Below are 12,400 nucleotides of genomic sequence, written 5' to 3'. Positions count from 1 at the left end.
TTCATTGTCGTCCTACTTTGTTGGCCAAGTTTTTTATGTAGTTTATTCAAAACTTAGTCCTTTGTTTCAATGTTTTTAGTTAATGAATCTTATTTTCTTTTCTAGATACTTGTTTAATTGATTCTTTGCTTGACATTATTGCGTTGAATAATTATGGTTTTGATTCATAAACTCTTTTAACCCTTTAATGAATGTCAATATTAGTTTTAAGGTGATATTGTCAGATATCAACTTCCACAATTATAATTTCAAATAGATCAAGGAGATTGGCAAAGGCTAAAGTAAACTGAATACAAGCACTGCACATCAACATTGAGAATTGATCATAATTAAGAAGGTTGACAAAAATAATGCTGCAGTCAATCACTTGATAGCCAGCCTATTAACCATGTCCATATAACATTCTTCAATTAAGTTCTTGCCCAAACAATACCCTTGATGCATTATTAAAGGATCTAATATGTGCATCACCTATACATAAGTCTATTCGTATATAGCAGTATGTAGTTTTAAAAAATATTAGTTAAATGGATTCATTTTTCATTTGTGTTTTGTGTAACAATGCCACTTACCTCACTAGAAATAACCATGATAGAAAGAAATAAAACTAAAAAACATATCATATCATGGTTAATTAGAAACAATCACATTTTTAAGGAGCTAACCATAATAGAAAGGCATTTAACCTCAATTAAGGCTATCATGGTTAAAAAAAGAAATAACTTATCATCTATAATTAACATACACTATCATATAGCACATTCACATGCAAACCAAGTTAGGAAAGATTAGTCATAGCTAACACGGTTATAAAACAACACACCTCTAACTCATATATTATAATAACAGTTCAGATTTGAGTATCTCAATCAATATTAACAAAGACTAAACTTACAGAAATTGCCATTATCACATCGTGGATCTGCAAATAATCCAATCACATGCAACCTAAGGGCCTTAGGTCTACTACCAATACTCCAAGCTAGTGTCCAAGCAAAATAAACCAAAGATAGAAAATGTAATACGTTCATCAAGACAAACAATATAAAATATGAGAAAGTAAAATAAGTTCCAAATGAATACAGTCCTGATGTGTGGCAATATACTAAAAAATTGCATAAAGTAAGGCCTAGAAGCTCTTCATTGTCAGCTGTAGTTATTGAGCTTCAAGATTTTTCCCCGAAGGTCCTGCTTATGTATTGTTTCCTGAAAATGGTTGATGTAGCCTTGTCGTTAGATTGTCAAATAAAACTAAGCTAAATGCAATAAAGTGGCACTAACCTAGATGTCGATCTCTTGAGGAATCTATGAATGTCTTAGTAATCTATCACAAATATGAAATTAACCATGTGTGATGTAGAAAGTGTTTGTGTAACCAGTGACTCATTTAGCCAAAACTTATATTTGCTCAATTTAGCATACAGTTGCTTTTCCCGCAACGTGCCTAACACAATCTGTAGATGCTGTTCATGGTCTTCTGGTGATTTGGAATACACCAAGACGTCATCAATGAATACCACTACAAACTAGTCCAAGTATAGCTAGAAGATCCTATTCATGTAGTCCATGAATATAGCAGCTGCGTTCGTCAAACCAAATGGCATCACCAGAAACTTGTAATGCCCATACCTTGTTTGGAAGACAGTCTTCAGGATATCTTCTGCCTTGATACTCAATTGATGGTACCCTAACCTCAAGTCGATCTTTGAGAATACAATGGCTCCTACCAACTGATCTAGCAAATCATCGATCCGTGGTAACGGGTACTTGTTCTTAACCGTTACTGTATTCAATTCACAGTAGTCTATACACAATCTCAAGCTATTGTCCTTTTTCTTTATAAATAATATTGGTGCACCCCACGGGGATACATTAGGGTGTATGAACCCTTTCTCTGGAAGCTCCTCTAGCTGCTTCTTTAGTTCTACTATCTCATTTGGAGCCATCTGATACGGAGCCTTTGAAATCAGGTTCGTTCCAAGCATCAAATCAATAGCAAATTCAATCTCCCTTTCAGGGGGTAATCCGCTAATCTCTGTCAAAAATACCTCAGGGAATTCCCGAACCACCGGGATATCTAAAATCCCTTCTTGCATTTCTGCCTTTACCGAGAAGAACACTATATAACCTTGGCAACCCTGTCTTAACCACTTATCTGCTTGAGCCACCAAAATCATGTTCAATTTCACTTCCACCGTAGGGGGTTAACTCTAGGGTAGGAATGATCACTGTTTTGTTTTTACAGTCAAGGAGGACATCTTGGGAGGATAACCAGTTCAAACCAAGGATAACGTCAACATCACAGAAAGGCCTGCATATCAGGTCTAATGTAGTGCAACAGTGGGCATACTAGACAATACAATTTAAACAAACAGCAGAAGTTAAATTTTTCATTCTGGTAGCAGTAGAAACACACAAATCATACAGCAATGTGTCGACAGCAAGACCTAAGCGCCTAGCGCAATCATGTGATAAAAATGAGTAGCTGGCACCTGAGTCAAACAAAGCATCCATAAGGTGGCCATTCACAGTAACCGTACCTTGGATCATCTTGGGCAACTTACGAGCCTCTTCCTGATTGAGGGCAAACACCCTGCCCTGAGCCTGAGGACCAGCTCGGTGTTCTTCCACCATCTATCTGCTTCCCCTTCCAACTTGTATATTGCTATTTGAGCCTTCCTCTTAGACAGACATTCCAAAATAGTAAAAATCTTTTTCTAGCCACGTTATCCAGTCTCAGCTACATGTACATCAAAGGTTCCCTGAAAAGCAGGAGGGTTGTGTTTGCTGAACTTAACAATCCACTGTTGCAGTGTATCAGGCTCTACAACGGGTTAGGGTCTCATAAGAGCTACGTCCTGTGGTTGCTGTGGTGGTATGGGCTGGGCTGTCCCAGCTATTCCTTACCTAGACTGTTGTAACTGTGCCAATGCTGCCGCTACTGCTGTAGCTATAGCAGCATCCCTCTCTTATTCCTGCCTAGCTTGTGTGGGTTGCATCTCAGCCATCGTTCTCTGCTATTCCTCTAATCTTTCCATAATTCTTTCTATTGGATCAATAGGGGGCCTCAATGACTCTTCCCTTATACTGGCTCCCCTACCTCTGGATCCTCGTCTTCCTCTTACAATTTTGTCGTTTTTGTCTCAACTACAAGAGAAACAGAATCATTAATTTACATAAATGATATTTATATTGCTTTTCAGTTAATTTATACATCAGGCATAGTTAGAAAAATTATAGGGCCACAGCCAACCACAGTTAGCATAGCATAGTATATAGTCATCCTATATTTATAACCCAACAGAGGAAGACGGAAACAAAGTGGCTTTGAAAAGTTCTAAGTAATCCAGCAACTAATCAAAATCACTAGGTATCTGCAGAGCTGCCGGATCTGGGTTTGCCAAACCCAGGTGGTAGGTAGTGTCTCTAATAGCACCCGGCACCATAATGAGTCATCCACCTGCTGACCCTTCTTCGACTACTTCATTATGCAGTAACCTCAAGTAATAGAAGTAGTCCAGGTAGATCATAGCATACCGATTCTGTGTTGGATCTATGTGTCTACCAAGCTCAATGAATTCTTTGAAGAGACTGTTATGATCTTTAAATTTCTTCTTTACTGACAAAGGTCTCTTCTTGATTGGCAGATCCTTGGCCTCGATCTGCTCTAGCTTCCCAGTCTGAATAGGTACCACCCTGATCGCACTGGGGCCTACCTCATCAGGGTGTGGCTGAGGTCTTGTAGCACTCTGGGCATCACCTTTTTCCAACTTTATGACATCATTAGAGTCTTCCTTAAAGAATATGTCCTCTATCTCCCAGAGGGGCTAGTAATATCCGGGTAGTGGAGTTAGATCATCGATGTCAGAAACATGCGGATGGTATCAATCAGGGTATGGTTCCCCCGGCATCCTCTGGTTCACCGTTTCCCCAGAATCATCACTACAGCAAGCTATAACTTCTTGCGTTCAACTCAATCTATAGCATACCAATCTATCACAAGGTATAATCCCAACTAAGAGCATTCAATCAAACAACCATAATTCATGATCACTAATGACAATCACATTCACAATCAATCAACAATAATTGGTCATTGTGCACAATACATAACTGTAAACACAGTGCACAAAAACAGAGCCAAAATCTTTACTCTGATACCAAAAAGTGTAACACCTCCTTTGTTATCCCATTATACATTAATTTGAACTATTATAGGGTGTTTTTCAACGTTTCCAGATGAAAAATTTTAGTTTCAAAATTTCATATTTTATTCTGTCCGTACACTGTTCATCTGAAATTGGACCAACTTTGAAAATTCATAACTAATTCTAGAAAAATTGAAACGAGGTGGTTCTAATTTTCACGTGAAGCTTGCTAAGAGCTCTATAGAGAAAAGATATTCATTGGACTCTATTCGATCCAGAACAGCACCAGAAAATTTGACAAGATGCACTGTTCATATGGTCAATTTTTGAATTTTCAGTATTTTTGCCCAACTTTGGAGGAGCATAACTCTTAGCACAAAACTCCAATTTTAATGGTTTACTACTTGATTTAAAGATAAAAATAATATCTATTTGCCTACAAAATTTTAGGTCCAAATTTGAACAATTGCTTATTATTTTATGTATCACAAGTTTAGCCTCTTTTAAGAAATTTTCATCCCCCAATTCCATTCTTAAATTCTTTTCCCATTTTCCTCTTCCCACATCCTTTTGACATTATGCCATTCAATTTCCAACATTAGGGCATGTCATATAGATTTAATTTACACGATATTACCCATCATAATTCATTACAACCTTAACATAAAATTTGATATCACATTACATAATAGTCCAAGTCAACATAACATTCACAATACTCTTTCATCCTAGCACCAATTCCTTGCTTTGATCCATAGATGAGTCATTCCCTATTTGAGACATAATTTAACATAGGAGGAATGAGATTTCTATAAAATCTCAGTAGCATTTGAATTACAATTATCATGCAAATCAAGCAAGTTACAATGTGACATGTTATAGAACTTCAAGACATCCTCAAATCACATAAAATCATGCTTAGTCTCATGCTAGGAGACGAACATCAACACTTTCACCTTAACACAATTCAATGCATTTGGCCAAAGCATAAACCAATGTTATTTAACCAACCAAAATCACAACACAAGTTTCTCAATCCAAATAAACAATAAATCATATTAAACAGCAAGATATACAATCAAATTATAATTCAAAACTACCTTTTATGTAACATTCCAAAATTTTTAAAATTTTGAGTTATGGTTGTGATTAATTAATAGTAATTAGATGTTACTATTTGAGCAAGGAGTTTATATAGAATAAAATTTATTCTTAATGACTTAAATTACAAACTATATAATTTTAGGAGAAAGAGAAAATAAATCAAGTTATGTTGGGAAAAAAAATATTAACATTAATAATTTAAAAATAATTAACATAATTAAATAAGTAAAATATATATTATAAAATAATATAAGTGGGTGGCCACGTTACCGGAGAGGGAAGGGAGTAACTCCCGTGACCCTCTCACCTTTAGTTATTTAAAAAAAAAAATTCAAGGCAACAAGTGTGGGCTCACGTGACGTGACCAACACTTGGGGTTTTTCTAAAAATCAAGCGCGCACGCACACACTCGTTGTGCCCGGCATGTCTAGTAGGCGACCTTCTGTTTTCCCCCTCTCTCTGTTCCTTCCATCGTGCTTCCCTCTCCCTCACTTCTTCCTTACCACTGCAGTGGGTGTGTGTGGGAGGGAGTCTTTTTGGTCCCATCTAGGTAAGTCATTTTTATCCTACTTTATCTATTTAGCTTCTTCTTTTATTTTTCTAAGTTTTTGGCAGAAAATGCATTTTTGTAGGGCTTGATAGATTTTTAATATTGGAGGCTTCTAACTTATTTTGATGATACTAATGGAACTTATGGGATTAGAATAGAAGCCTTAAGACTTAGATTTTTAGTTAGATAATTGATTTGAGGCAATGTAAGTTAGGGTTTGGTTGGAAAATGGTGATTAGTGTTAATGATGATATTAATTTCTAAATTTATCTCTTAATTGAGTTCATTTGAGGTTATATTGAGGATTCAATGCTTGAACTTTGAGGATTTTTGTTGAAATGGGAGTGTTGATGATTTTTGGAGAGACTTTAACTAGTGAAAGTTGGGTGTTTTGAATAAATTGGGAAAAATATTATAAGTTATTGATTCTAATGAATGGGGAATGATTAATGGAGAAGGGAATAGGATTGTAATAATGATTGAAGGTATAGTTGATATATGATTATTTTTCTAAGAGTTAAAGTAAGCACTTTTTGAAGATTTTTGGATGATTTGAAGGGATTATTCTTATTAATAATGTGAATGAGAGAAATAGAGTTAGGAAGTACTAAAAATTGTCACTTGAAAGAATAGATGAATTATTATTTTTCCAAAAGATAATTTTTTTTAAAGTAAGCCAATTATGGGGATTTAGTTAATAAACTATTTTAATGCGATATTAATTAGTCTTTTTATATTAATATATGTTTATCAATTTATTATTGTAGAGTGAGCTTGGTTTGGGCTCTTGGGTCTTGAATCCTCTCATTTTTGTTCTTGTATCAAGAACTTGAGGTAACCACTTTCTAGTTTACCTTATATGCTTGTTGACGTGATTATAAGCATATGTTGATATTATAGATGTTATCATTATATATTATGGTGATTTATGTATGAAAAGTAAAATATATATATATGAAAATTTATGTTTTGATAAATTTTTTAGTTAAGTGGGCATGAATTATTTTATCTTGTGGATATCTTGTTGATGTTGAACAAAAATTTGATTATTGAATCTGAGGATACTTTATGAATATTGGATTATGCGAAATTGAATGGTTGGAATGTTTATGGAGTTGTATTGGATTGGGCTGAAATGTAATGGTGGGAGATTTGATTATTTATACCACGTGGTATAGCCGCAACTTAGCGCCCAGTGGCTGGCTTTAACATTCTTAGGGCCCTCGGTATCACCCTTCCTTTGGCCGGGTCAAGGGTCAGCCCAAGGGACATGACACCTTTCCGTATTCCAAGCAAAGGGAAACCATGGTCTGATATGAGCTCTGTAACTTTTGGCCAAGTTACACCTTATTATTGGAGAGCTTGGTGCAGTCTTGTTAAAGAGACGAATCATGTTATGTATTATTAGCCCATGGGTTCTGTCAGAGGTTATAAGGAGATTATAAGGATGGTTGATGAAGTTTTATGCATGCAAGTTATCTTTTGAAATTATTATATATTGTTTTTTGTAAAGATGTTTACCTTATATGTTATTTGAAATTGTACTTTGCCCGCTTAACTATCTTATAATCACTCCTTGTATACTGGTTGAATTGAAATTGTTGTTATTGGGTCAATTTGACTCATCTCGTGGTTATTTAACATTTTTTCAGGCGAGGGTTCAGGTATTGGTCCCAAGGGGAAGGTGTCCGAGGCTTGAGTTTTCCCTTCCACTCTGTATAGCCTCTGTTTTGGTATACATGATTTGGTTGATGTATATTGCCAAACTTTAGGGCCTTTTTGTTATACTTAATATAATTTTAACTTTTCCGCTGCATTCTGGAATTATACTGTTAAGCGAAGCCCTTTTAGACACATATGTGACTTTTATTTTGGTTGCGATTGTTATGGGCGATAATGACTGTTATTCTGACGGCCTTAAAGGCCCTAGCCTATTTATAATTGATCTTAATTGTATTTTGAGATTCCAGAGTATTGCTGATGGATTTGATACATACGTGAAAAAAAAAATCAAGTGTTGATTACTTCTTATTTCATTAATTATATTTACTATTCTAGAATAGTAGCTACTGCTTTGTTATGGAAATAAATTGTTAATGACTATGGTAAATTTCTATTTGATTAGTTTTGTCCTTCCTATCATAGTTAACCTTTCGAAGTAATTGTCGTTTTGAAAATGTTTATTTACCATGAATTACGGGGGTTGTTACATTTTATCACTTGATTAACTTGGTCTCCTTAAGGGATAGTGATCCTCCTTAACTTCTCCTCACAAAGCCTATTAAATCAAGCATAAACAGAGGCTATATTAATAACCAAACAACTTAAACACAATTCTTAAACTTTAACTTAACATTTCCTCCCCCTTTCTTTGATTTTTAATAAAATGATTCCTTCTTTAGAATCAATAACCTCATGATTCATTCCTACACAATTTTTTATTAGGAATTCAAATATGGAATCAAATTTTCAAAAATCAAACTCCTTCCCTATGAACAATAGCTGGCCGAATAGGGGGTGTTTATTTCTAAAAATTCTATTTTTGATTCCAATGATTTTAAACACTTCCCAATAACACATCCCTACACAAAAACACATTCTAAACCCATTGAAATTATCAAATCAAGCCAAAAAAATTTGTTTCTACATGAACAGTGCTAGGCCGAATCACACATATATAACCCTAGTGGATTTTCTTCCAAAAACCAAACCATACACCACTTAATCTTACTTATTTCACTTGGTATTTAGGGTTTCTATCCTTTCCTAAATCTCACATGGTCTAGCAAGCATTTTCCTTAATTTTTTAACCCAAAAATCTCAACTAACTAAGCTTGAAACTTGGGAATAGAAAGGCATAAGCATACCTTAATGTTTCCTTGATGTAAGTTGAATAATTCCTTGTCCAAAACCATTGAGAATTTCAATTGGTTAGTGCTGGAAACAAAGTGACAGAACCTTCCCTTGTTTTTCTATTTTTCCAATATTTTTTTGTATTTTAGGGGGTATTTATAGAAAACTTAATCTGCCATTTTCCCCCTGATTTGCACATCCAAAATGATAGATAAGAGGGTGTGTTGACAGCCATCAAATGTAAGGGAAGTTCAAATTTGAACAAGTATCCAATCTTTAGATTTTTCTAAGCATTTATCTCTTAATTTTGTATTTATTTAATTAATTCTTGGAGTAGCCAGCAAGCAACAAAATTGGGCCCTTATTAGGTGCAATTTGGACCCCACAAATGGCTTGGACTGATTCAAAAAGTTGGCCCACAATTCAAAACAAAATCCCAAACCAATTTGAAGCTTTATCAGTTACTATTCACTAGTAACATTCCATAATTTTTTCAAACCTCTAAAAATTCATTTCTCTCTATGATAATTCACCTTTTAATACAAGAACATGATCTAGAAATTTTTAGAACTTTTTACCACCTCTAAGTATTTATTTTGAATTTTCTCCGATTAGGCCTTTATCGATATCACTGTAGGAAAATAAATTCCTTAAAATAAATTCCTAAACTTCCAAGGCCTAAAACTAATTTTATAAATTCAAATAAATATTTAGATGATTTATCTATCTTTTTTCAAATTTATTGGGCCTCTAACTAGTTAAGATAATTATTTTTCTCTTATTTTCTAATATTTTCCTAAAAAACTTTCGTTTACGAAAAATTCCATAACAATTTATTTTCACCGTAATTCTACCTTTTGGGCCTCAACCAAGTTTCCAAAACCTCTAATTCACACTTTTCCCATTTTTTTTGAAAATTTTCTAGAGTTTTTCTCAAATTTTCTCATATTTTCCTTCCTAGACCGATAATTATGAAAATGTCAGCCTGGACCTCATCAGGGTTTCACATCAAAAGTTATTTCATCTCTCCATCTAGTTCCTACATTGACCCTCATCTCAATTTTTTATTCCCTATATCCAGATGAAATTTTTCGGGATGTGATAGAATGAATGGTTAGGTTATATTGTCTATATCATCTCAGGATTAGTGATGAATATTTCTTTGGTTTCTTTGCCAAGTACTAGATTTAGTGAGTATGAAGCACCTCAGATTTTGATGCCATATTTAGTGATTTTCAAGGCGAAAGAATAATTATTAGTGTTTACATGATAAAATAAAGGAAACGCATTTTTTTATTTATTTGGGTCATATTTAGAGATTGCTGCTCAAGTAAATGTTATTTGCCCACTTTAAGTATGTAGTGATAGTAATATTGATAGTGATATTATGGCTCTATTGCTGTGCATGTATGTTACATATTCTAACATATATGCCTCTTGAGATTATTAGTTATATATTTCTAGGACAATCTTTCTGCACATGTTTAAGCTCACTCTGTTTGTCCTCATTAAAGTGTTTTGGAATTACAGGATGAATCATCTTTAGTTTGGATATCAAGTAGCAGAGAAAGATGCCTGAAGTTATCTTCTGTCTCAGGAATTATTCTTGGAAAAAAAAAAAATGAGATCTCTACACGTCTATTGCATAATGCAAATGCTTTATTTTTCCATAGGTTGATCTAAACTAACTGATTTCTATATATACTATGATTTGATGACTTACTGTTACGTTTTTTGTTTATGTCCATTGTATGGCGGGATTTTTTCAATATTATTTATGTCCTGAGAAGGATTACCAATCTTTTTCTCATATTATGACAACAGAAAGCGATCACTGGATTTGGTTGTTGTTGCTTTTAGAAATTATAAGTATAAATATCTCATTCTTTTGTTGCTTTGAATATTTACAAGGATAAACTTGGTGTAGAAGTTTGTGTTGCTGGCCTCGAATCATTGCTCACTTTTGGTCAAGGTGGCTAGTCCAAAACTGACTGATGGAGGTTTTTTTTTTTTTTTTTGGGGAGGGGGAGCTCTGCCTTGAACAAGAGGAAATGTGGAAAGAGGAGATCCAAAAATTGAAGAAGCTTAGTCCTAATAAGAAAATCTCCAGTCAAAAAGGATTGAAGCACATTGGAGGAAGAATGAATCTTTTGTCGTTTTGCTTGGAACTTGTCGGGGTGAACTTTATATCAAGTCTTACATGTGAATGAGAATGCTGATTCATTAGAGACCGGCATGTTTCTGCATACAATAAAAATTAGTAGCAGTAGATTTTATGCTACACCATAGCTCCAATGGCTTGTGCAGAACTTCACACTCTAGTCCATGAAGAAGGATTCGGATCTTGAATCAGCTCTATCTCTCAATCTTTGCTGGATTGTCAATAATCAAATCAAGAACATTATCCTTTGATATACTAATCAGGAGATACCTGTGAAGGTTCTTTAGAAGAAATTTAAGAATCTTGATCTCCAAGGCAAAGCTCACAATTGGATGAAAAAAATATCCATGTTGTTTTGAGATTCTTCTCCATGTTGATGAATATCACTCTAGACTGACAAAGCGGATGATGCATTTGGTGGAAGAAGAAGAATCTGCTAAAGACATGCATGAAACAATATTTGTTAGGAGGTTAGGGAAGTTGTTGACGATCGGTATAAATAAGAGACTTAATGTTGTCAAAATTAATGATCTGAAGGGAAATCTTGGTTTTCCACATGATTATTTAATCAGAATTATTCCAAAGTATCCAGATATGTTTCGGATTGTTAATTATAGTGGAAGACGAAATGCAATAGAAATAGAATTGGCATCTTGGAACAAGGCTATTTCTACAGTTGAAGCATCTGCTCAAAAACAGGGAACTCACCCAAGTTTCACATGCTTATTACCTTCAACTTGATTGAAATCTTGGGAAAGATTTCATGAATTTAATTCAAGCCCTTATATTTCATCTTACATGGACCCACAAGGCTTGGTGGAGGGATTAAAGTTGACGGAGAAGAGGGCAGTCCGTCTGCTGCATGAATTGTTGTCATTGGCTCTCTGGAAAAAAGCCTCATTTGTCAAACTGAGTCACTTTAGGAGGGAGTTTGTTATACCCCATAAGTTGAACATTTTATTGCTTAAGCATCCTGGGATATTTTACGTTTCAAATAAGTATCAAATTTATGCAGTTCTACTTCAAGAGGGATATAATGGCTCTAAACTAATTTATAAAGATCCATTGGTGTTGGTGAAGGATAAATTTGGGGAACTAATATAAAAAGGACTTCATGAATATAATCAGAGGCATTGCCTAATGAATTTGGAGAAGAGGAGAAAGAAAGGCCTTCCTTTGGCTAGAGTAGATAAAATAAAGGATAGAAGAGCTGGAATTTCTTACTCAGAGGATAAGGGAAATAAATTGGGAGGTTTGCTTGACCCAGAAGAGAAAGAAAACGTTTCTATATAAAGTTCTATTTGATGATGATGCTTCATGAGATGTACATAGGTATGCACATTATGGATTTGATTTAATAATTATCTGCTCATTTAATTCGGATAGATATTGATATTTTCTTTCAAGTAATTTATGGATGCTTATGATGGATGTTTTAAGTTAGACTGTGAATTAGTCAAATTATCAGTTTCTTTGTTAGCAAGTTATTTTGATCTACTTTGTACGTCTTCCTTCATATGATTTGAAGACTTCTCCATCAAATTCTTTTTTTTTTCCCCTAATGGAAATGATGTGATTACTTGT

General features: G+C 34.4%; 1 pseudogene; it reads left to right on the top strand.

Moving 5' to 3' along the window:
* Positions 1–10,980: 10,980 nt before the first annotated feature.
* LOC114716393 (protein WHAT'S THIS FACTOR 1 homolog, chloroplastic-like) lies at positions 10,981–12,137 on the top strand (annotated as a pseudogene).
* Positions 12,138–12,400: the final 263 nt, after the last annotated feature.

The sequence above is a fragment of the Neltuma alba genome, unplaced genomic scaffold, assembly GCF_004799145.2.
Source record: "Neltuma alba isolate B1F8T4 unplaced genomic scaffold, ASM479914v2 tig00011654_pilon, whole genome shotgun sequence".
NCBI lineage: Eukaryota > Viridiplantae > Streptophyta > Magnoliopsida > Fabales > Fabaceae > Neltuma > Neltuma alba.
This window is presented reverse-complemented; position numbering and strand designations above follow the sequence as displayed.